This window comes from Rhinoraja longicauda, chromosome 1, assembly GCF_053455715.1.
Source record: "Rhinoraja longicauda isolate Sanriku21f chromosome 1, sRhiLon1.1, whole genome shotgun sequence".
Taxonomy (NCBI): domain Eukaryota; kingdom Metazoa; phylum Chordata; class Chondrichthyes; order Rajiformes; family Arhynchobatidae; genus Rhinoraja; species Rhinoraja longicauda.
The window spans coordinates 114,515,478-114,542,079 of NC_135953.1; the positions used below are offsets into that span (position 1 = coordinate 114,515,478).

At 42.8% G+C, this 26,602-nt stretch overlaps 1 protein-coding gene across 2 annotated transcripts in view; it reads right to left on the reverse strand.

Annotated features, from left to right (window-relative positions):
- LOC144596411 (ETS-related transcription factor Elf-2-like) overlaps positions 1–9,751 on the reverse strand; it is a 116,114-nt gene extending 106,363 nt beyond the window's left edge. For both annotated transcript variants that reach the window (XM_078404656.1, XM_078404644.1), the window contains exon 1: positions 9,525–9,751. The gene's annotated coding sequence lies outside the window, so the exon portion shown is untranslated. The remainder of the gene's footprint in view (positions 1–9,524) is intronic.
- Between the last annotated feature and the right edge of the window lie 16,851 nt (positions 9,752–26,602).

A 26,602-nucleotide genomic window follows, 5' to 3' on the forward strand; every position in this document is an offset into this window, starting at 1 on the left:
AGCCTAACATCGGTAGTGGGGAAAATGCTAGATTCAGTTATTAAAGATGTGATAGCATCACATTTTTTTAAAGTGGTGAAATCATCGGACAAAGTCAGCATGGATTTACCAAAGGTAAATCATGTCTGACGAATCTTATAGAATTTTTCGAGGATGTAACTAGTAGAGTGGATAAGGGAGAACCAGTCGATGTGTTATATCTGGACTTTCAGAAGGCCTTCGACAAGGTCCCACATAGGAGATTGGTGTACAAACTTAAAGTACACGGTATTGAGGGTTCAGTTTTGAGGTGGATAGAAAATTGGTTGGCGGACAGGAAGCAAAGAGTAGGAATAAACGGGTCCTTTTCGGAATGGCAGGCAGTGACTAGTGGGGTACCGCAAGGCTCAGTGCTGGGACCCCAGTTATTTACAGTGTATATTAATGATTTGGACGAGGGAATTGAATGCAACATTTCTAAGTTTGCGGATGACACGAAGCTGGGTGGCAGTGTTAGCTGCGAGGAGAATGCTAGGAGGCTGCAGAGTGACTTGGATAGATTAGGCGAGTGGGCAAATGCATGGCAGATGCAATATAATGTGGATAAATGTGAGGTTATCCACTTTGGCGGCAAGAACAGGAAAGCAGAGTATTACCTGAATGGTGACCGATTGGGAGAAGGGGAGATGCAACGTGACCTGGGCGTCATGGTGCACCACTCATTGAAAGCAAGCATGCAGGTGCAGCAGGCAGTGAAGAAAGCGAATGGTATGTTGGCATTCATAGCAAGAGGATTTGAGTTTAGGAGCAGGGAGGTTCTGCTGCAGTTGTACAGGGCCTTGGTGAGACCGCACCTGGAGTATTGTGTGCAGTTTTGGTCTCCTAACCTGAGGAAATACATTCTTGCCTTAGAGGGAGTACAGAGAAGGTTCACCAGATTCATCCCTGGGATGGCGGGACTTGCATATGAGGAAAGATTGGATAGACTGGGCTTGTACTCGCTGGAATTTAGAAGACTGAGGGGGGATCTTATAGAAACATATAAAATTCTTAAGGGGTTGGAGAGGCTAGATGCGGGAAGATTGTTCCTGATGTTGGGGGAGTCCAGAACCAGGGGTCACAGCTTAAGGATAAGGGGGAAGTCTTTTAGGACCGAGATGAGAAAACATTTCTTCACACAGAGAGTGGTGAATCTGTGGAATTCTCTGCCACAGAAGGTAGTTGAGGCCAGTTCATTGGCTATATTTAAGAGGGAGTTAGATGTGGCCCTTTTTGCTAAAGGGATCAGGGGGTATGGAGAGAAGGCAGGTACAGGCTACTGAGCTGGATGATCAGCCATGATCATATTGAATGGCGGTGCAGGCTCGAAAGGCCGAATGGCCTACTCCTGCACCTATTTTCTATGTTTCTATGTTTCTATGTCCTGTGTCGAGATTCTGGACATGTTGGCAGAGGCCAGGCAGTAAGATCTCGGTCTGGACAACAACAATATCAGCATATTCTTTTCAAATGATAGTTAGAAGGGAGGATCATTCTCTCAAAACTTTAATAATGTCGCAGCCAAAAGTTTTCATTTTATGCCTGGACCTTGTATTCTGTGCACTTTGTGCAATATCATTGAAATGTTCATATATTTCATTGATAATATTTAGTTTCAGTTCCATGTGGATATCATTCAAATAATTTGACTGTTCTGAAGCACTTATAATTAGGTTTCCTCTAGCTCATTAACATGTCCAATTTGACATTGAGGCAGATTACACCAATTTTTTTTTTTTAAAAGCTTCAACATTTACTCTACATTTTGTAATATTTAATCTGGAGTTTCAGAATTACAGAGCTGAAATTCCAACATGATACAAATCCTTGTTTCCAGAATGCATCACACAAGCAACAACCCAAGTATGTCATTTCTGAAAGCCTCGACCCAAACCCATAACTTTGTGTTAAAACTCTGATCCTTGCAATCCTCAACAAGTACGAAGAAGTAATCAAGTGCTTATGAAAAGTGTTCTCTCAGCAGATTTTAGCAGCCACATTTCTCTTCTTCAAAACCCACTCTACACGTGCATTTTTACATCTCTCTCAACAGTCATGGGAAGGCGAGGGATGCAGAAAACACACTCCCTAAAGAGTGCTGGTGAAGTTTTGGAGATGCAGGACCTTTCTGATCCACCTCTCGTTCTAGCAGCTGACACTAGTGCAAAACACTCATCACCACCATGCTATAAATATAGGTGGAGCATCGCAACTGTACATCAGACCAGCAATAGATACCTAGGACACAACTTCAAGGCCAATCCATGTCAATCCAGTCAGATGAAGGGTCTTTTCCCTATTCCTTTTCTCCGGAGATGCTACCTGACCCATTGAGTTACTCCAGCAATTTGTGTTGATCTTCAGTGTAAACCAGCATCTGCAGTCCCTTCTTACACCAACATGATCCATATTGAGAGAGTAGGGTTCTTTAACCAAAGAATGCACACACCACTGTGCTGGAATTAACCTTGCAGATTTAGCTTTTCCAGACCTGCGGCTACCCCATTTAATACTGATATCATTATTGTGTGCAAGCAGAGATATTCTTGCTCTGGGTATTCAATGTTAAATTTCATGCTTAACAACAGTCAATAGGTCAAAATGGCAATTGTCTGATCAGTTACCCATTAGACGCCAACTCAACTTCACGCCCATTGCCTAAATCAGATAGGAGTACCAACACAATGCAATGGAATTTCTGACAAATCAAGGCTGTGGCGACAGGCACGGACTTGGAGACTGCAGATCAATTCACCTCTTTCTGTTTCATAAGAGGAATAAACAATTGCAAAATACAACACATTGCCATGACACCAGTGGAAAACATTGTACTAGAGCCTTGGTCTGCACTCTCCTAAAGAGATCAAATCAACCAGTTTTAACATAAACATTAAAACACAGTTAAGTTTTACAGTTGGTGCCTACGTTCGCTGCCACAGAACATTTCTGTTGTTCTGTTGTAATCAGAGCTATCTCCTTACTATGTGCAAGAAAGATTCAATCACACACTTCTAATAAAGTAACAATTCTTGGCAGTTTCAGATTTGTTGCAAAAGTAGATTTAAAGTTCCACAAATATCCCCCCCCCCCCCAAATCTTGGAATTTATAACCCATTCTCTCTCCAAGAAGCTCCCAACAGTCCCACTCCACCCTTGAAACAACATTCAGATTCTCGCCCAACTCAATGCTTTAGAGTGGTCTGACTATCAATAAACCACATGGATAGGACCTTAGAGATTGTAACATTTATCGCAATGGTCATGTCATAAGATCACAAGGCAGGGAGCAGCATTAGGACATTCGGCCCATCGAATCTGCTCTGTCATTTAATCATGGCTGATCTTTTTTTCCCTCTCAACCCCATTCTCCTATCTTCTCCCCATAACCTTTGAGACCCAGAGTCAGGTTGGAAAAAGTGCAAGGCACTTTCCATTTACAAAGTCAGAGCAAATTGAATCTGGCCAGTTATTCTGACATCAATCTACTTTTAGTCATGAGCAAGTGATGGAAGTGGTGTTGACAAGGCGATTACAGCCAATACTCATGTGTCACCTGCCCACTGACTAAAGGCTTAGGTCTTGTCATTATAATCAGCCTTAAAATAGACACAAAGTGATGGATTAACTCGGCGGGTCAGGCAGCATCTCTGGAGAAAAGGAATAGGTGATGTTTTGGGTCGAACCCGTCTTCAGACTGAGAGGGTCTGAAGGTCTTTCAGTCTGAAGAAGAGTTGACCCCTCTGGAACATCACCTAATCCTTTTCTCTCGAGATACTGCCTGACCTGCTGAGACCCGTCTTTTTTATATACAAGAGCCATTATATACAAGAGCCACCCCTCGATAACCACCAGGAAATGGAGTATTAACCACGATCCTATGCAATACAACACCTGCGCTTAAAATTAGTTCCCAACCATAATCTGGATTACCTCAAACCAACTACTGAATAATCTGGAACAGAACATTAAATGAATGCATTATTGCAACTATTTTGCATAGTTCAGTTTCAAATGGCATTAACAAGAAGAACATTTCCCCACACACCTACAGTTATACAGGAATTTTTGCAGAATAACGTTGTAAATAAAATCCTCTCATCATGTGTACTGCTGTGATTAGTTCCAACTACGTGGATAAGTCACATGATGCCTTTTCTTCAAATGTCAAACAGATGTTGTTTACAGCATGCCCAATTTCTTTCTGCTGATGCCATCACTATGATTTGCCCCATCCAAAATATACTCGCTATGCATCGGATTTAAGTTTCCATCGACTGGGACTATAATAGGTATCCGCACCCTGCAAATCCACACCCAGAATCTGCAGTTCTTTCCGACACACCCTGAAAGTAATTGGATGTTACAGAGAGTTGCAACAGTGAACTCTGAAAATGTGTCTTCAAATGCAGCAGAACTGGAACACAGAACAGTTTAGCGCAGGAACAGGCCCTCTGGCCACAATGTCTGTGCCAACCATGATGTCAATTAGACTGCACATCTGCCTGCACATGACCTACATCCCTCCATTCCCTGCTTGTTCAAGTGCCCATCTCGATGTCTCTTAAGACACCACTCTTGAATCTGCTTCCACCACCACCCTGGCAGTTGATTCAAGGCACCTGCCACTTGCTGTGTTAAAAACATGCCTCAAAAATCCTATTTAAACTCTCCCCCTCTCATCAGAGCTATGCCGTATTATTTAATAATTCCAACCTTGTAAAAAGACTGTCTAACCTATCGAGGCCCTGCAGTCACCAACACTCCAGAGCAAAACAACCAAAGCTTGTCCTGCATCTCCTAATAGTAAATACCCTCTAATCCAGGCATCATCCTAGCAAATCTTCTCTACACCCTTTCCTCTAACAATGGACACAATATTCAAACTGCGTGGTGCACAATACACCAAATTGGCCTAAAGTCCCAATTCTCAAACATACCTCACAGCAGACATTGGACTTTTTTCCTCTGGAATGGTTATGCTAGAATGCTGAGAACTATATTCTGACTCGGGTATCTTTCTCTTTGCTCTACCTTTCAGCTTTAGAGATACAGTGTGGAAACAGGCCCTTCGACCATCATGTCCGAGCTAACCAGTGATCACACCACACACTAACACTAGGGACAATTTACAATTTACAGATGCCAATTACCCTACAAACCTGTACATCCTTGGCATTTGAGAGGAAACCGGAACACCAGGAGAAAACCCACACAGTCACAGGATGAAAGTACAAACTCCGTACAGACAGCATCCATGGTCAGGATCTAACCGGGGTCTCTGGCGTTGTAAGGCAGCAACTCAACCACCAGCGGCACTGTGCCGCCCTTTTGTTCTTGTATTTAGCTTGATTGTTTTCATGTCTAGTATTACGCGTTTTGATTGGATAGCATGCAAACAAAGGCTTCTCACCATTGTTCACATGACAATAATCAACCTAAAGCTAACCAAAATTTTATACAGCTGTAGCATGACTTTATGGCTCTCATACGCAATGCCCCGACAAGCATACCATATGCCTTCTTTACCATCCTATCAACTTGTGTTGACACTCTCAGGGAGTGACAGGATTGCACCCTCAGATCCCTCGGTACATCAATGCTCCTCAGAGTCCAGCCATTTGCTGGGATGTGCCGATTTAATAGCTTTCCCGGTCACAACCTCAGCTGTGTCAATCCAACAATGTGCCAAGTGGGCTGCACCCCCACAAATAAATCAGCTGTCTTTGGAGGGCTTTACAAGGAGCAAGAGGGAAAAAAGTAACGATTAACATTCTCCAGTGATAAGGCAATCACAGACTGCTTTATCATTTTATTTCTCGCACCTGGTGCCAGCAGCTAAAGGTAATTCCACATCAGTACTCCATATCAAGTGGAAAACATTCCTTTCGGGGGGGAAAAAAAACAGCCACAAAATGCCACAGAATTAAACAATGCTTTAAATAACAATTGCATATTCTCCTTCTGATGAAGATTGGTTCAAAATAAAAACTTCAGATTCAATATTTACACAGATATCGGAAAGCAATTCACACAAAAAATTGGAATTAACAACAAAGGGAAAAAAAAAATCACTTAACAGATTGATCAATCCACCTGGAGCACAAAGCCTTACTCTTACAGGAGCAGCAGCTAAAACATTACTGCATCTATGTATTCCAATCCAGAGGCACTCTCAGAGCTGCCAACCACATCAGCTGTACCTAGTCTCCATACTACGAAGGAAGGGGTGGGTCCTGCTGACCCAAGGTCCTATTTATAAATCATTAAGTCATATCCATCACCAGGTTGCCCCGTAATTATCGACAAAATACTCAGAATTTTTGAATATATTGAGGAGCCATAGATCTCAATCTTACAATGATCCTTTCCGGGTATTCTCCCACTGGCCAAATCGCACAACTGCCGACAACATCTAAGGCTACGTTTCGGCAAACTATTCCTGCATTGACACAGTACTTCTGCAGCTAATGAAAGGGATTACAGAAGTTCACGTCTGTGCAGTTTTACCAATATATTCCTTACATATTTGTTAAGTCACACTGGACAAACAACTCAGAAACGCAAATACAAATGGGCAATTCAGGATTACCGGGAACTGGCAGAGGAGGAGTCAAGGCCTGTGAGAGATCACCCATGATGGCATTAAATGGTGCGGTGGGCCCCGTGAAGTGAGGTAGCCTCCTCCTGCTCCTACTTTCTCATGTTCTTGTGCAACAGATTGAAGGATGCAATCAAAACAACTCAAAAGCACCATCTCTGTCTCAACCACTTAATGGTTCAAACATCCATAACATTAATATTTTAATTTTTAATGAATGCCAAAGCAATTTCAATGTAGCAATTACTGATAGCATTTTCCCCCATCAAGAACAATTTGCCTACATCAACTGCATGTCCAGCCACACTCAATGCACATTCCTTGATGTGACTGTACATTCTTTAAAAACATCAACCATTGCAAGTAATCCTACTTTGAAACTTAGAATGACTTTTACCTTAGTTCAGTGAATATACTTTATAACAACATTATCTGGCGAGGTATAAAAAGAATGAGAACAGTATTTTCTCAAGCTTGTTCTGTCATTCAGTGGGATTGATCATGGATGATCTGTGGCCTAAAGGCATAAACTCAACTTGATTCCATATCACTCGATGCCTCTTTAAAAAATCTAACTAACCTACTATCAATTGACATTTGGAAAAGAGAACCAAATATTTCTAAGATGGACAAAATGTTGGAGAAACTCAGCGGGACAGTCAGCATCTCTGGAGAGAATGAATGGGTGACGTCTCGGGTCGAGACCCTTCTTCAGACTGAGTCAGGGGAGAGGGAGACACAGAGATAAGGAAGTGTAAGGTGTGAAAGCAGGACATCAAAGGGGATGGTGTTCAAGGAAGCATTCAGAGGTAAAATTTAATCAGGGGGACAGTCAGACTGGTCGGAGAACTAGGAAAGGGATGGGGTGGAGAGAGAGGGAGAGCAAGGGTTACCTGAAGTTAGAGAAATCAATATTTATACTGCTGGGGTGTAAGCTGCCCAAGCAAAATATGAGGTACTGTTCTTCCAATTTGCACTGGGTCTCACTCTGACAATGGAGGAGGCCCAAGTCAGAAAGGTCAGTGTGGAAATGAGTGGGGGAGTTAAAGTGTTTAGCAACCGGGAGATCTGGTAGATTTAGGCGGACTGAACTGAGGTGTTCATCAAAATGATCACCAAGCCTGCGCTTGGTCTCGCCAGTATATAGAGGGGAATCCCCAGTCCCTAGTCTTGACCTGAAACGTCACCCATTCCTCCTCTCTTGAGATGCTGCCTGACCCGCTGAGTTACTCCAGCATTTTGTGTCTACCTTCGACAACTCAGATGTCCTGATATGGAACACCTCATCTTGGGCGCAGATGCGGCGTAGACTGAGGAATTGGGAGTAGGGGATAGAGTCTTTGCAGGAGGTAGGGTGGGAAGGAGTGTAGTCTAGATAGCTGTGGGAGTCAGTATGTTTACACTAGATGTCAGTGGGTAGTCTATCTCCTGTGATGGAGACAGTGAGATCAATAAACGGTAGGGAGATGTCAGAGAGGGTCCAAGTAAATTTGATTGCAGGATGGAAATTAGTAGTGAAGTTAATGAAGTCCATGAGTTCTGCATGGGTGCAGGAGGTAGCACTGATGTTGTCGTCAATATATCAATATTTCTATCTCCTTCCACATTACTTCAATCCTAAAAAGCCTGCAATTATTTTTTTAACGAAGATACCTCAATCCTCGACAATCTAAACATGAGAACTGGTTTGTTTTATCTTTATTCTACATTATATCTTCATAATTTAACCCTTTGAAAGACATATTGCACTGTACTTCCTCCGGGACCAACATATAAAGGCAATTGAACCAAAATACAAGTCTTGTTTCACTCTCGACAGATGTTGCCCCAGTTATTACATATTTCCAGCACTGCACTTTATCAGCATCATTCTCCTACTCAACCTGTCCTAAGATAAGGAGCGTAAATCACTCACAATGTTAAAAGGACGATTATTAGACACGCACAAGGTATATGGATAGTAAAGGTTTAGAGGGATACCGGCCAAACATAGACAAATGATACAGTCTCAGTTATAAAATCTCGTTGGCATGAACAAGTTAGGCCAGAGTAGCACTTGATTCTATTCTAAGCAAGATCCAACCACAATTAATTTAGCTCCAGCCTTCTTGATCTATCCTCTAGATATTAAGAACGATGTTCCTTTACTTGTTGATTGCTATATATGCTTAGTTGACTTTAATGATCTATGCAGATATACCCATTCCAAAACTAATTCCGAGCTCCCCCTCTCTCCCCTCCCCCCCTCTCTCCCCTCCCCCCTCCCCAACGTCAAATTGAAAGTGAACTGCAATACAACAACAGCGCCTGACAGAAAGTTAAAAGAAATGTGACATTCGGGCAATTTATAAAGTAGAGGCCGGATGAGAAAGCCAAATCTCTGCCACCATAACAAACTCTCCAGGTTTTAGAGGGGCTGTCAGTTTATCTTGTATATAAACTGCACTGCAACAACTTTACGTACAGTACTGTTGCATTGTCAATCAGGATTTGAAACAAATGTATATACATCCACAGATATACGCTTACATTTTCAAAGGTACTGATTGGGGAGGGGGGGTTGCAGAAATAGGATTGGAACTGACTTTCATTTTCACCACGTTGTCCGCCGGTTGATGAACCGAAGGGGTGGGGAAGATCGACTTTCTCCCTAGGCCTGGGACATAAATAAAACCGAATTCAACAACAAGCACAACTCAACAGACAGTAGAGTTCTACTGAATCGAAACTAAACGCCGGGCAACTTCCAAACACGAACCTGTATAATATTTCAATTTTATAAACAGCCTAAAATGTTCACTTGAAACTTCAGCGTGGAAACAAGTTACACATAAACGGGACATATTCGGCCAATGCTCCCAAGCTGTGCGGAGTGTGTAAGTGAAATGGGCTGAAGCCGCTTTCTTACCTCTCAGGGGGCTTTCAAAACAGATCCAAATCGAAGTGGAAAAGGGCTGTGTTGTGTTGTTCTACGGTGTCTCCAGGTTGCGTGTAAGCCGTGTGAAGGTTCAACTATGTTGCCGATTCCCTGTAGTTCCCCAGACAAGCCTGGGGTTTCGGTTTACAGAGAGAATGAAGCAAAATTAATGCTGCCTATCCTCCCACCCTCTGTGTGTCTATCTCTCTGTTTGTTTCTGTTTCGCTCTCTCGCTCGCAAGGGCTTGATAGGCTAAATCCAGGTCAAACCTTCCAGATTCTCACAGCAACGCAACGTCAAGCCAACCAACAAAAAAATCCCCTTTCCCAGAAATTATTCCACTGGCTGAGAGCCGAAGATGGGAAAAACAATCAGCTGATTTGCATCACCCACCAACCATATTTCGAAATTCCACGCAACGTCATCTCATTTTCTCGCGGGTCGGTTCCCAATATTATTATAAAAAGGCGCGGAAATATTGCAAAAGAAAATACCGATTAACCTAACCAGTGTTTTAAACCAAATGCTTCCCTATAATCCCGTGAAGTGGGCAGTCATTTAACTGTTGCGTTTATTCGTTGGACATAAAGCAGTGGATATACATCTTGAGAACAAGTTTGTTTACACCCTTTACCCCAACCTCTGCTCGTTTATTTTTTTTTTTAAACCCTGATAGGAAGATACAATACGTGGATGTCACGGGATTTTTTTGTTGTAAACAACTAATTAATCGTTTTAAAGGATGGCAAGCGCTGGATATAAAGGGGGATGGTTTTCTTTCTCTTGAATGGTAACAATAGTGCCTTAATGTTAAAATAGTGGGCAGGAATTTCGCCCCAACCTCAGGGATTGCAGCTAAAGGCTTTCCTCAAGCCCCACGTTCGAAAATAGAACGACGGCGGTAATTTAACGTTCTTAATTAGAACCTCGCGGGCCCCGGTGTTCCACTTTGTAACAAACAAGAACTGTATCAGTTTGATGGAAACTTGTTTCTCCCTGGGAAAGGGGGTGTTCGGTTTATGTGATTCACCCCCACCAGAAAAACAACCAATATTGCCCACCAAAGTCTATCCGTGAACCTACAATTCAAGAAGGGGGGAATTGGGGGTTGCTTTCGTCGGAGATCAATCTACAATGGACAACAGGAGGTTCCGCCTCCGACGTGGCGGCGGCGACAACAACTGGCGTTTGTATTATTTCCAACCACTTCATTGGGTTGTAGTAGATGATGTTATTTAAATAGGCGGGCCAGGGAGACCGCGACAGTAATCAACAATTGTTGCCAGGGACGGGATTTTTTGTGGCACTTTGGAGGGGGATTATGGGCAGCATCTCAAAACATGATATGTAGTTTATCCCCCCCCCCCCCCGCGCAAGTAAGTAAATTAAATATGTGTACGATCTGAGTGACTCCTAAATTAATAATTTCAGCAGATTGCATTTGACCCTCGGGATTAGAGATACACCATGGAAACAGGCCCTTCGGCCCACTGAGTCCATGCCGACCATCGTTTACATTAGTTTTATATTGTCCCACTTTCTCATTCACTTCCTAAACACCACAGGCGTCAATTAACCTGCAGCCCCCGCATGTCTTTGGGATGTGGGAGGAAACCGCAGCACCGGGGGAAACTCACGCGGTCACAGGAAAAACTCACAAACTCCACGCAGACAGCACCTGAGGTCAGGATCGAACAGCTCAGGTGCTGTAAGGTAACACCACTTCAGTGCGCCGTGTGCAATAGTCATAAGTATCTCTACAGAAAAATGAAATTCTTAGAGCAGCATAACAGGCGCTACACAGAGGTGAATAATAAATAAAACCTCAATAAATGAATAACCCCAATACTATTGCAAAAATAACCCAAAAATGTCCTTGCAAACAAATGCAGTCTTTAGTTTTGAATCAAAGAATGGCATTTGCTGGTTAACACAAAAGGACACAAAGTGCTGGAGTAACTCAGCAGGTCAGGCAGCATCCCTGGAGAATATGGATAGGTGACATTTTGTGTTAAGACCCTTCTTCAGACTGGTTTGGGTCGAATTTTACAAATTGGGTCAAGACCCTTCTTCAGACTGTCCATTGTCTATTGATTCGTGTTATGTAGTGTTCAAGAGGCTGGTGGTTGTTAGGAAGAAGTTATTCTTGAACTAGTGATGGTTTTCAAACTCCTATAACTTCTTCCCATTGTTACGAATGAGACGAGAGTGTGGCCAGGGTGGTGTGGGTCTTTGATGATGCCGGCTGCAATTTTGAGGCAGTGACTCCTGTAGATCCCTTTGATGGTGGAATTTGGCTTGCCCATTTCAGGAATTTGATGTGGAAATTTGATCCTGGAATTTCCCATAGGAAATCAGTTAGAACGGCAAAAAAGATGAATTTCAAGATTTTGTTTTTTGTTTGCATTTCTATACCTGGGTCTGTGCAGTTCTGGAACAAGAAAGGGTGATGAAGAGATCCACTGAAATGTTGCTGTTGCTGAAGAATTATGATGTCAGAGACAGCAATGGAAACAGGAAACTGACCATCCCACTGAGTCTGTGCCAACCTTCAACCATTTATGCAAATCCTACACTAATTCGATGTTGTATTGTTATTTTAATCTGCCTATAAAGATGCAGCAAGTAAGAATCTTATCGTTCCTTTCCTGGTGTATATGACAATTAAATACTCTTGACGATCTCTTAACTTTTGATCCATTTTTTAAATTCTCCCCACATTCTCATCAACTCCTCCCAGATACTAAACCCAATATGTTCCCTTGCTCCTTTCCACTCACCTGGGCACTGGTTCATATGCTCCTTCTCTACTCACCTAGGCCCTGGTTCCTACATTCACTTCCCACTCAATAGAGCCCCAGTGCCTTCCCATTGCCAGCCGCTGATTCCCATGCTTCCCTTTCAATGCTTCATGTTCACCTGAAAATTTATCATTTTCTGCATAACGTCTAAAAAAGGTGATTTAAAACAGTCCGATGTATTAATAGAAATAACCGAGTAATTCCTAAAATCTTGTCTAGCATTACTAAATTCCCAAGCTTGCTGGATTGTTAAAATTTTACTGTTCATGGGATCCAAGGAGAGATAGCTGAATGGATAGAAATTTGGCTTCATGGAAGGAAGCAGAGGGTGATGGCGCAAGGTTGCTTCTCGGACTGGAGGCCTGTGACTAGTGGTGTGCCTCAGGGTTCGGTGATGGGCCCGTTACTGTTTGTCATCTATATCAATGATTTGGAAGAGAACATTCATGGCAAGATTAGCAAGTTTGCAGATGATACAAAAGTGGATGGTTTTGCAGATAGTGAAGATGATTGTGAAAAATTGCAGCAGGATCTTGATCGATTGGCCTGGGGAACTGAGGAATGGTTGATGGAATTTAATACCAAGAAATGTGAGGTGTTGCATTTTGGGAAGCCTAACATGAGCAGGACCTACACAGTGAATGGTAGGGCTCTGGGGAGTGTTGTAGAGCAGAGGGATCTAGGAGTGCAGGTGCATGGTTCCTTGAAGGTAGAGTATCAGATAGACAGGGTGGTCAAAATGGCTTTTGGCACATTTGCCTTCACCAGTCAAAGTATTGAGTATACAAGTTTGGAGGTCATGTTGCAGTTGTATAAGACGTGAGGTGGCATTTAGAGTATTGTGTTCAGTTCTGGGCACCACGATATGTTGTCAAGCTGGAAAGAGCACAAAGAAGATTTATGAGGGTGTTGACAGGATTAGAGGGTCTGAGCTATAGGGAAAGCTTGAGTAGGCTGGGACTCTATTCCTTGGAGCGCAGGAGGATGAGGGGTGATCTTATAAAGGTGTATAAAATCATGAGAGCAATAGATAGTATGGATGCACAGTCTCTTGCCCAGAGTAGGTGAATCGAGGACCAGAGGACATAGGTTTAACATTTAAGAAACAGTCATAGGCAGGTACATGGATAAGACAGGTTTGGAGGCATATGGATCAAGCGCGGGGAGGTGGGACCAGTGTAGCTGGGACATGTTGGCCGGTGAGGGCCTGTTTCCACACTAGATCATTCTATGACTATGTTACCAGAAATGACAATCATTGCACAGAGCTTGAGCCTGAAGAAGGGCCGACCCAAAACATCACCTATCCATGTTCTCCAGAGATGCTGCCAGGTCTGCTGAGTTATTCCAGCACTTTGTGTCCTTTTTAAGTTAGCCTGTGGCTATCATTACTCCAATGTTTTTCTGCTTGACCTCCCACCTTCAACTTCCACAGATTTCAGCGCAATTAGTTTAACATGGCATCATGTTCGACACAGATATTGTGGGCTGAAGGGCCTGTTCCTGTAATGAACTGTTCTGTGGTCTATGAATGTTTGACAGATATTTGGACTGGAAGAGAGTAAAAGGGAAATAGGGAGAGAGTGAAAAATTGATGTGGGGGCAATCAGCTATGATGAGTAAGAAGATAAGACTGTACCAAGAACTTTTGAAACTTTGTTGGCTCCAGAAAAGCGGCAACACTTTGTATACTGCCAAGGTGAAGCCTGTTGTGTCATTTTTCTGGATTGTATGCAAAAACAAAGAATTTCACTGTTCCCAGGTACAAGTGGCAGTAAAGTCTTATTGAATCATTGAACCTTGGTGAATGGTGGTGCAGGATTAAACAGCCAAATCACCCACAACCACACTTGTTTCTTCTGCATAATGGATCTCATCCCCTGCCAAGCCAATCTTGTCCTCACTCATTTATTTTGTCTTCTAACTCCAAATTATCATCATTATCATTATTGTTTTTGAGTTTCAACATGACTTCCGTCCTCCTTCGCTAAAACTGTTTCTTGTGTTATAATCTCTTTCTTCCGCAACCTCATGAGACCTATGGGTCATACAGCATGGAAACAGGCCCTTCGGCTCAACTTGCCCGTTCCAACCAAGATGCCCCATCGGCACCAGTCCCATCTGCCCAGGTCTTGCACATATTGCTCTAAACCTTTCCCACCTATGTACCCCTTCATTCACCTGATTGGCCCATTTGCGCTCCTCCTCCTTTTGCCTAGTTATCCGTTACTTCCACATGACCAGCTCACATGCTCTGAAATCTCTCCCTGTAAAGCCTTGCCTTGCCCCTTTGACAAGCTCTTGGTTCCTAATATTTCCACCTCAACTTGAAAGGCAGCCGTCCTTTTGGTGCGACAAGGTTGTTTGGAGTGTTTAGCTACTTTTGGGATGCCATATACATGCAAGTTGCTGATGTGTGGTCGTGGAGGAGGTTGGTGTGGCGGTCGATGAGGGCGCCGGTCGTTGAGGTCGATCGTTCTGGGCGCCGGTGGTCAAGGGTGAGCCACGTGGGAGCCGGTGGACGTGCCACTGGGACAATGGAGGATGGGGGGGCGAGAACAATGGAGGACCCAGCATGGGGGGGACCGCTGTGTGTGTGGGGAGGGGGGCGGAGAGGACAATGGAGGACCCAGAGTGGGATACTTTGTAACTTTGTCAGTGCCCTTTATGTGGCGGCTATTGCATACCTTGGGCAGGCAAGCAAAGAATTTCACTGTGACTTGTCACGGGTGACAATAAAGTATCCAATTCAATTAAATTCTCATGGTGTGGTTAGGTGACACATGTACAGGTCATGCTAGCATCCGTATAGCTTGTTGGGCCACCTCAAAAATGCATAAGACTCAGTCAAAGTTTAGTTTTGACAAACAGCGTGGAAACAGGCCCTTCGGCCCATTGAGTCCAAGCCAGACATCGATCAGCTGTTCACGCTAGTTCTATGTTATCCAACTTTGGCATTCACTCCCTACACACTGGGGGGATTAACAGAGGCCAATTAACCTGCAAACCCACATACCTTTGGGGTGTTACAAGAAACTGGAACATCCAGAGGAAACCCACACGGTCGCAGCGAGAACGGGCAAACTCCACACAGACAGCAGCCTAATTCAGAAGGATGGAAAAAGAACACACAGCTTCAGTTTATTGTCACGTGTACCAAGGTACAGTGAAAAGCTTTTTGTTGCTGGAGCAAAATGCTGGAGTAACTCAGCAGGTCAGGCAGGATATCTGGAGAATATGGATAGGTGACGTTTCAGTTCAGGACCCTCCTTCAGAATTACACGTTTTATTAAGTTCAGTTTAGTGGCATGATGTGAACTCGCGATTGCGGATTGTGCTGGGCACAAACTGTATGGAACTGCAGAGCATTTTGCGTCAAGGTCTCTCAAAGTGTCTGCCTTACATCTCGGACACAGGAAGAATCTCGGAATGGAAATCATGCAACTCGCATGGTGCTCCCCATTTTCATAATGTTTCACAGATAAACAACGTTCCCGATAAAGTAGAACTACGCAAAGCAGTTTATATATAGGCAAAAGTCCATTTCAATGATCAACTTGGAGGAGTACACATCAACTGTACTTTGCTACATCAAAAACTGTGTTGACAATGTCACCGTCGACAAACGCATCCGGTTGTATCCCAATCAAAAACCCTGGATGACAAAGGATGTCAGGTCTCTCCTCAAGGACCGTAACACCGCCTTCAGGTCTAGTGATAGAGCTCTATACAGTGCTGCTAGAACCAACCTGAAGAGAGGCATCAAGGATGCCAAAGCGTCCTACAAGAGGAAGATTGAGGACCACTTTTCCAACAATGACCCACGGCGGGTATGGCAAGGCATCCAGCACATCACCAACTACAAGACCAGCAACCGCACGACTGCCGACGGCGACGCCTCGCTGGCAGAGGAACTTAACTGTTTCTTTGCTCGTTTCGAGGTGAAAGCTACAGTGGCAGACATAACACCCTCTCCAGCACCTGACAGCAACACCTTCACTGTGCAGGAGTATGATGTTAAGCGCGTGCTCAGAGCAGTGAATCCCAGGAAAGCTGCAGGCCCCGATGGTGTGACGGGCAGAGTGCTGAGGGAATGTGCAGACCAATTATCTGAGGTCTTCACAAAAATCTTCAACCTGTCCCTTTTAAAATCCACCATCCCTCCCTGCCTGAAGTCCGCCATAATCATCCCACTGCCGAAAAAGTCTGTCATCAGCGGTCTTAACGACTACCGTCCGGTAGCACTCACACCGGTCATCACAAAGTGCTTCGAGAGACTGGTCCTGCAGCACATCAAAGCCAGCCTCCCACCCACCTTCGACCCACACCAGTTTGCCTACAGAGCAAATAGGTCTACAGGGGATGCCATCGACACTGCTCTTCACACTGCACTGACCCACCTTGAACACCAGGGGAGCTATGTGAGGATGCTCTTCCTCGACTTCAGCTCTGCCTTTAACACGGTCATCCCGAGCAGACTGGTCACCAAACTTTCCGACCTTGGATTTTCCCAAACCATCTGCCAATGGATCAAGGACTTCCTGACCAACCGCCCCCAGACCGTCAAAATAGGCCCTCACCTCTCCTCCACCATTACACTGAGCACCGGCTCACCACAGGGCTGTGTGTTGAGCCCCATCCTTTACTCCCTCTACACTCATGACTGCGCCCCCACCCATCCCACCAACACCATCATCAAGTTCGCGGATGACACGACTGTGGTTGGACTCATCTCAGAAGGAGATGAGACAGCCTATAGGGATGAAATCCAAAGGCTGGCAGCATGGTGTTCAGTGAACAATCTGGTCCTGAACTCCTCCAAAACAAAGGAACTTATAATTGACTTTAGAAAAACCAGTGGAGATTACGACCCACTCTACATCAATGGGGTCTGTGTGGAAAGGGTACCAGCTTTCAGGTTCCTGGGTACGCACATCGCAGAGGATCTTACCTGGTCTACCAACACCATCACCACAGTAAAGAAGGCACAGCAGAGACTCCACTTCCTGAGGATCCTCAGGAAAACCAACCTGCAGGAGAAGCTCATGTTGTCCTTCTATCGCTGCTCCATCGAGAGTGTGCTGGCATACTGTATAACCACATGGTATGCCAGCTGCTCAGAAAAGGACAGGAAGGCCCTTCAGAGGGTCATCACGACGGCCCAGAAGATCATCGGCTGCTCACTGCCCTCCCTGGAGCACCTGTTCAGCCTACGCTGCCTCAGTAGAGCAGGCAAAATAATAAAAGATCCATCCCACCCCGGCCACCGTCTGTTTGTTCATCTGCCCTCTGGTCGACGTTTCAGGTCGATCAAATCCCGAACAAACAGACTTAAGAACAGTTTTTACCCCAGGGCCATACGAGAACTGAACACTACCTTTGCACTAGGCAACACCGTTAAAAAATCTTGTACTTAATATAATTGTATTTAATTGTATTTATGTATTTATTTGTTTTTGCATTTATTGCATATATGTTTGTACGCACCTTCAGGATTGGCTATTTTTTAATTTCGTTGTACTCGTTGCAATGACAATAAATGAATATTATTATTATTATTATTATTATTATTATTATTATTATTATTATTATTATTATTATTATTATATTATTATAAAAACCTCGCGGCACTTGCATAATGCCCCATTAAATAAGATTTCCGAAACACCGCCTGCTAAACTTACTCACGAATATGTCACTAAACTTGTTACGAGCAAGTCAAGTCAAGTCAAGTCAATTTTATTTGTATAGCACATTTAAAAACAACCCACGTTGACCAAAGTGCTGTACATCTGATTAGGTTCCAAAGCAGTAGCAAGAATGTTGCTGAGCACACACATGGTACGGTATCCTTTCCTGATCGGGAGAAGAAAAAAAATCCCTATTGATGATACACAAAAAAATAAAAGTTCAACGTCTACTGCCAAATATATTTACAATGTGTTAAATATTACATAGCATTTAATTTTAATTAACTGCAGGTTTTAATGGAGTAAATACTGTCAATCCTAAATAAAGGGTTTATTCACAAAATGCTGGAGTAACTCAGCAGGTCAGGCAGCATCTCGGGAGAGAATAAAGGGTGATTGGGAACAGTGAAGAAACACTGGTCATATAGTGATACGGTGTGGAAACAGGTCCTTCAGCCCAACTTGCCCACACCGGCCAACATGTCCTAGCTACATTAGTTTCACCTGCCCGCATTTGGTTAATATCGCTCCAAACCTGTCCTATCCATGTGCCTGTCTAACTGTTTCATAAATGTTGGGATGGTCCCTGCCTCCACTTCTTCCTTGGATTTTGTACACCTGTATAAGATCATCCCTCATCCTCCTGCGCTCCAAGGTAGAGTAGAGTTCCAGCCTACTTAACCTCTCGCTTTTGCTCAGACCCTGGCAACATCCTCATAAATCTTCTCTGTACTCTTTCCATTTTGACAAAATCTTTCATGTAACATGGTGCCCAGAACTGAACACAATCAACTGAACACTGATCAGACAGGACCAAAACAAAATGCTGGCAATAATCAACAGTACTGATGAAAGTAATTGACCCGATACGTTACGCCTGTTTATCTCTCCCAAGGTGATGCCTGGCCTGCTGAGTGTTTCCATTATTTTCTATTTTTGTTTCACATTTTTAACACCTGCATTTTTTTGTGCTCTAATTACTGATCAGACAGGATTTCCTGAATGAAACTTTCTCTATTTTATGATTGAATGGAGATTCAATTGGGATCAACAAAGCCTACATCCAGCAGAGTTTTTAATATTTTACGTTAGACTTTAGAGATATGGCGTGGAAACAGGCCCTTTGGCCCACAGAGTACACGTCGACTAACGATCACCCCGTGCACTAGCGCTGTCCGACACACTAGGGACAATTTGCAGAAGCCAATTAACTTACAAACCTGTAAGTCTTTGGGGTGTAGGAGGAAACCGGAGTGCCCAGTGACAACCCATGGTCACAGGGAGAATTAATAATCTCCATACAGACAGTACTCGTAGTCAGGATTGAACCCAGTTCTCTGGCAGTGGACAGTAGAGTGTAGTATAGTAATTAGCCGTAATTTATAAACATTCCAATACCACAGGTTTGATAACGATCTTCATAAAACCCCATAGGTTTGAAGAAAGGTTTGCAACTGAAACATGCCTGTCCTTTCCCTTCCCAGATGCTGCCTGACCTGTTGAGTTACTGCAGCACTTTGTGTTTTGACTCAAGATTCCAGCATCTGTAGTCCCTTGTGACATCAATGAACCCTAGTTGTGCAGAAAAGTAAGTAGAAACTAAAATGTGTTCCTCTTACGCAATGATCATTGATTGTGTACCTAAACTGAATTGTCAAGGAGTATAATTCCTGGCAAGGACAACAATGGCTCAATTAGATGGGTGTAGAGACGAACTGGTTTGACCTTTTTGTCCTGGGCCTCCTCCACTGTCAGAGTGAGGCCACACACAAATTGAAGGAACAGCACCTCATATTTGCTTGGGAAGCTTACAACCCAGTGGTATGAACGTTGAATTCTCAAACTTTAAGTAACCCCTGCCTTCCTTCTTGAAATAGCAATAACTTACAGCTGTTCGTCAGAAAAACTGCACAGAACTCTTATAAATATCTTCTTTGCACTAGACTGAGTTTACAGGCCCTAAAACAATTGTAACTCACAACCTGTTTCTGATTATTTGTCAGCAAAACAGTTTAAAGTACTAATTTCTGCATCATAATCTCAACCCACTCCAACACTTTTGCAAAATCAAATTACCCGATATCAAATTAAAAAAGAGGAGTTTTCATAATAGACTTCAAGAAGCCATGGATAGGCAGCAAATGAAATGTAATGCAGAAAATTGCAACATTATCCATTTTGATAGGGAGAATGAGGAAAAACAAATATAATGTAGGGAGAAAAATCTAAGGGATTGGAGCTCGTCTGTAGAGGCATAGAATGCAAAAGCAAGAAAATTGTGTTGAATCGACCAGTTCTTTTGTTCAGTACAGCACTTCTGTCTTAATGAATTGAAATGGTCACAATTATTATCTTGTAAACTTTGTATGAGTCAGAGACCTCTTTGTTGGGAACTACCATTCATCTCTCCCAACACCCATGTTTCCATCTTCTAATCAACAAGGTTTCATAGTATCATTTCTCCTCGCTTAAGCTGCGACCCTACTGCAGAACAAGAATAACCAAGCCAAATAACCAACAACCCTGTACATCTTTGGAGTGTGAGAGGAAACTGGAGCACCTGGAGAAAATCACACATGTCACGGGGAGAACGTACAAACTCCGTACAGACAGCACCCGTAGTCAAGATCGAACCCGGGTCCCTGGTGCTGTAAGGCAGCAACTCTACCGCTGCGCCACCGTGCTGCCCTAACAGTGATAGCCCTAACAAAAATAACTGTACTTCGTAAGTACCTATTTAACAGTGAGGTGCTTTAGGACATCCAAGATCAAGAAAGGCATTACAGAAATGCAAATGTTTCTTTTCTTTTTATGGTTATTCCCAGTGCCCTAGGATCTAGATATATTCAGATGTAGAGAGTCATGTGCTTTTAGGATCGGGAGTTAAGATTAAGAAACAGGGAGAGGTAACCTTGAATAAAATCAGATAAAATCAGTTCCAAACTGATACCGCGAAAGAAAAGGTGAAATGGAAAAAAAACAATAACAAATTAAAACTGAGCCTTTTTATAATTGAATGAGTTAATGTAATAATTTTTAAATAAATTTATTGATACTAGGTTTAGACATAAATGTAAGGACCTTTTACAGTCAGTTGCTTCACATGAAGAATGAACGATTACAAGGTTACTGAACCAGTGTTTTTTGTTTCATGAGGTTGTAAATCACAGATTACTCTGAGCTCTGGATGTAAAATTCATTCTAAATCAAAATTGTAACCTATGACACTGGTTTTAATCAATAATAGTGCACCCTCGCAGTGTCAGAGTTAATGCTACATCTTCAAAGTGACATTTTATCAATATCACTAATACAAATTCGATCAGAGGCATCTGTCTACATACTGGCCGATTTCAATAGTTTCATTCAAAATAGCTCCATTAACAACTGAATGGCCAAATGGTTCTTATTTTCAATGAATATTTCAGGAGTCAGAGTATGGAACAAGTGTTTGAAAGAACAGAAATCAGCAAAAATATGATGGTGTTTTGAGAGAAACACTGGGCCAGTGGTTAATCAATTCAAACTGTAAGGCATGAAGAGGGACAATCAATGAAATGACAATAAAACACTGACATTCACTGAAAAAGAGGGTGAGAGTAAAGGGGAAATTTTCAGGCAAACTTACTTCAAAGCAGAGCTGGACTTTGAATGCAGAAAGCCTGACCACAGCTGCACTTTATCTGCCCTGGAAAGCTCACTGTGGACTAGCGATAGTCACGGGAAGGTCATTTAGTGTGTGTGTGTGAGGGAGGGGGGAAGGGGGGAGGGGAAGTCATGACCTCCTCCGTGACTTGAGGTCAGCCGGTTGAGGCTAAAATTTGACTGCAAATAACATTCCTCATCTTTACTTTAAAAATCCTTTATAAAACCTGAAATGCAGAGCAGGGTTGCTTTCGGACAGTGTTGTGCCAAGCAAGGTTGTTCAAATCTCCACTTTGAATCACCCCATCCTTCCACCTGGGGGAGAGGTTTATCGTGATTTAGGATTTTGTAAAGGGGAGGAAATATCATTTTTCCAGCCTTTCCCCCCAGTAGGCACCAAGATAATTGTCTTCACTGCCTGGTTGGTAATCTAATGATATGGCTTGTAATTTTTTAGGGTCCACCCAATGTTCTTTCTATAGATATCAAGGGTAGAAATGCTAGAGTTAGCGTGGGTATTCAGAGATGAAATTAGTCAGCAAAGTCTACACTCACCTCACCATCCTGAACTGAATGTCTTTCCATGTTCCCATCATCTTTACCTTGTCTGTTATTAGTCATTTTACGCATGACCCACCACATTAAAATCCAGCATTGTGCGTTAAGCCTTCTTCCATGTGGAGGGCAACATCACGGAGTGTAACCCTGCCTTTACCCAGAGTCCACACACATTTTTCAGCACAAAAGGCCAGCAGCATAATCAAGGACAAGTCTCATCCCGGCCACTCCCTCTTCTCCCCTCACCCATCAGGCAAGAGGTATAAAAGTGTGACGACGCACATGTCTAGGTTCAAGAACAGTTTCTTACCAGCTGTTCTCAGGCAACTGAATCATCCTTCCAACAAATAGAGAGCAGTCTTGAGCTACTATCTACACCATTGGAAACCCTCAAACTATCTTTAATCGGACATTACTGGATTTTATCTTGCACTAACATTATTCACGTCATTCCGTTTATCGTGTATTTGTACAGGATGGGTGGCTAGATTGTAATCATGTATTATCTTTCCACTAACAAATGTTTGTCACTGTACCTCGGTACATATGACAATAAACTAAACTCAAAAAGAGAGCAGTAAACTTGGGTAATGTAACCGTTCCCTGGATTTGGACAAACAGAACCCAAAATGCTACCCAATAGCCCTGCACAGTATACAGCGAAAAGTCCTGCTACCTCACAGCTCTGGGTCCAATCCAGATCTCCAGCGTTGCCTGTGTGAACTTTCTCCCCATGACAACAGAGATTTCCCCCATTGCTTTAGTGTCCTCCCACATCCTAAAAAACATGTGTGTTGGTTGGTGAATTAGCTCATCTAAGTGTATGCTAATATGAGTGGTAAAATCTGGGAGAGGTTGATGGGAATGTGGGGAGAATAAAATGGATTCATGTAGGATTTGTGCAGAGGTAGAAGGTTGATGATCGGGTTTAATTCAGTGCGAAAGGGCCTGTTTTGCTGCAGTATGACTCTCAATTGCAAAAATATGGATTTCTTATTGTTCTCCTGCTCTTATTCGTTTACGTTTTGAACAATGGAAAATCTGCATTGGAGGCAGTTTTTGAATTATTTGATTGCTTGTCTAATTACAAGCCTTTTAAAGTAATGTTCACTTCATAAAGATGAAAATGCCCTTCTTAGCCTGCATCATAGCATTTTCCATCATAAATCTTACTTGAATTAGAAGTATCTGTGATTTAACCACTTATTTATATAGATATAATAAACAAAAATTTGGCATTGTTTATATCTGATAATAAACATTTGTGATATTTGTGCTGCCAGAAACTCGAACATTAAAACATATTATGCATTTATTTTACTTTTTCCACTTCAATGATTTTTCAGAAAATTGCCATTTATTTCTCCTCATATGGCATTCAATATCCCTCCTTTAGACCTTTCTTGATGGGCCATTTAGGGGGTCATGGGGTGCAATTAGAGAGGTTTGCCTCAACGGGTTAATGAAGTCACTGGAATGTGCAGTTAAATCACCACTTTTCACTCAGCACGAGGCAGCTACTATCCTGTAAGTACCTACAGCTCACGTGACTCAGCAAACCTTAGATTCCAACCAGCGTTTTAATGATCAGAGAAAGGAAGACAGTGTAAGAAAATAACTGCAGATGCTGGTACAAATCGAAGGTATTTATTCACAAAATGCTGGAGTAACTCAGCAGGTCAGGCAGCATCTCGGGAGAGAAGGAATGGGTGACATTTCGGGTCGAGACCCTTCTTCAGTCTGAAGAAGGGTCTCGACCCGAAATGTCACCCATTCCTTCTCTCCTGAGATGCTGCCTGACCTGCTGAGTTACTCCAGCATTTTGTGAAGAGAAAGGAAGAAGGTGTAAATAACAAGTCTGAACACGCTAAGCCATTAGAAACATGGATCATTTCAGTAAAATTCTAGTGATTGCAAAACACCCACATTATTTTCAAATTAAAACTTCAACAGTGACCATCAGATTATAAAATACAAAATTAGATTTTTGTATTACTTTTCATCATATTTTCTTTTAGCTTGTTGTATAATTACATATGTAAATGTTAAATTAAAATTAAATCCACAGTTGTCATTTGAAGAAGAAATAGAGCCAGTATGTCTCCCTGACTCTCAGTCTGATGAAGGGTCTTGGCCCGAAACGTCACCTATTCTTTTTCGCTGGAAATGCTACCTGATCCTGCTGAGATACTGCAGCATTTTGGGTCTATCTTTGGTGTAAACCAGCATCTACCATCCCTCCTTTAAGTCCTGTTGAATCTAAAAAAACCTAATTTCATGGTAAAAGGCAGAAGGTCAACAGTTGCTTTTGTGACTGGAAGCCAATCTATAGAAAGACATGTGTAAGAAGGGACTGCAGATGCTGGTTTAAACTGAAGATAGACACAAAAAGCTGGAGTAACTACGCGGGACTGGCAGACTGGAAGGAATAGGAGACGTTTCGGATCAAGACCCTTCAAGAAGGGTCTCTCCAGAGATGCTGCCTGTCCCACTGAGTTACTCCAGTTTTTTGTGTCTATTGACATGGTGGGGCTGGAGCAGATGTAGAGGATTTTGCCTGTGAGGAAGCATTTCAGCATCAGAAAAGGCTGGGTTTGTTTTCCTTGCAGTAGAGAAGTTTAGTGAGGATCAATTTGGTGTATTCAAAGTTATAAAGAGGACCGAAGATGATAGAGGATGATACTCTTACAGGATTTAACTATTTCAATCAACAGTCAAAGTGCCAAGGCAAAGAAGGCTGCAAGATGAATGCTGGAAAATTGGGGTAAGTATAGATAAATACTTGATGGCTGGCTGGGCGTGATGCGCTGAGGGGCCTGTTTCCGTGCTGTATGACACTATTGCTCCATGAAAATGGTCCAAGTAGCAAACTCAATCTGACATAATCACTGGTGTCTTGAAAATTGTTTGCAGTTAACCTGGCTAAATGAAATTTCACCTTAATAGAGAAGCAGCCAATCTGATTGTAATGGGATGTTGTAAAACGTGTGATTTCAACAACAACATCAGTTCATTGCAAACAACATAAGAACATTAGATAAAGGAGTAGTCATAGTCATACAGTGTGGAAACAGGCTCTTCAGCCTAACTTGCCCACACTGAGCAACTTATCCCAGCTACACTAGTCCCACCTGCCTGCGTTATCCCTCTAAATCTGTCCTATCTATGTATCTGTCTGAATGTTTCTTAAACGTTGTTATAGTCCTTGCCTCAACTACCTCCTCTGGCAGCTCATTCCATACACCACCACCCTATGTGTAAAAAAAGTTACCCCTCAGGTTCCTGTTAAATCTTTCTCCCCCTCACCTTAAACCTATGTCCTCTGATTCTCGATTCCCCTACTCTGGGCAAGAGACTGTGTGCGTCTACCTGATCTTTTCCTCTGATTTTGTACACCTGTGTAAGATCACCCCTCATTCTCCTGCATTCCATGGAATAGAGTCTCAGCCTACTCAACCTCTCCCTGTAACCCAGGCTCTCAAGTCCTGGCAACATCCTCGTAAATCTTCTCTGTACCCTTTCCAGCTTGACAACATCCCTATAACATGGTGCCCAGAACCGAACACAACACTCTAATTGCGGCCTCACCAACGTCTTATACAACTGCAACATGACCTCCTAACATCCATACTCAATATTCCAACTGATGAAGGCCAATGTACTGAAAGCCTTTTTGACCACCCTATCTACCCGTGACAAGTAAATGGGGGGGCGATTGCCCTCTTATGCAAACTATACCATTCAATGTTTATTTGTATTTATGCCCAGATGTGAGTGTTTGACTGACTACTCCATATCAGAACCAGAGTTTAGTGGAGAATCAGAGGGACACTTCCAGTAGGGTGATGAATCAGAGGCACCAGAGATTGCAAATGATGGAATGTTGAAGGGTGATGAATTGATTCAGAAATGTCCCCAAATGTGCCTTAATTTTAATACGATCATTGAGCATGCCCACTTTGTTTAGTAAATATGCCGGGTTTCTTGTGTGATAATAACTTGGTGCCGCTGGGATCCATAGTATTATTTGTTTGTGTTCTTTGCCGATTATTATCCTTGTTGATGTTAGACGGCCAGGCAAGAGGTGGTAGCGGCTAATCTAATCCTACTAATCACTACTTTCAACAGCTACGTTTAATAACAAGGCTTCAAAATCCCTTGCAAGGCAAGCAAGGCAGGGAATCAATGGGTTCCTCTGATTCATTTTCATAGAACTCCTGTAGAGCACATAGGTTAGAATTACTCAAGCCCTGTAAGATGGTGACAACTTCTTGTTGTCATTTGGCTGTGTGAGGAAGACAGTATTCTTGTTTGATAAGAAATTGCAGAGTATTTATGTCCTAATTCTTTTCCTAATTCATGTTGAAATGCTGTG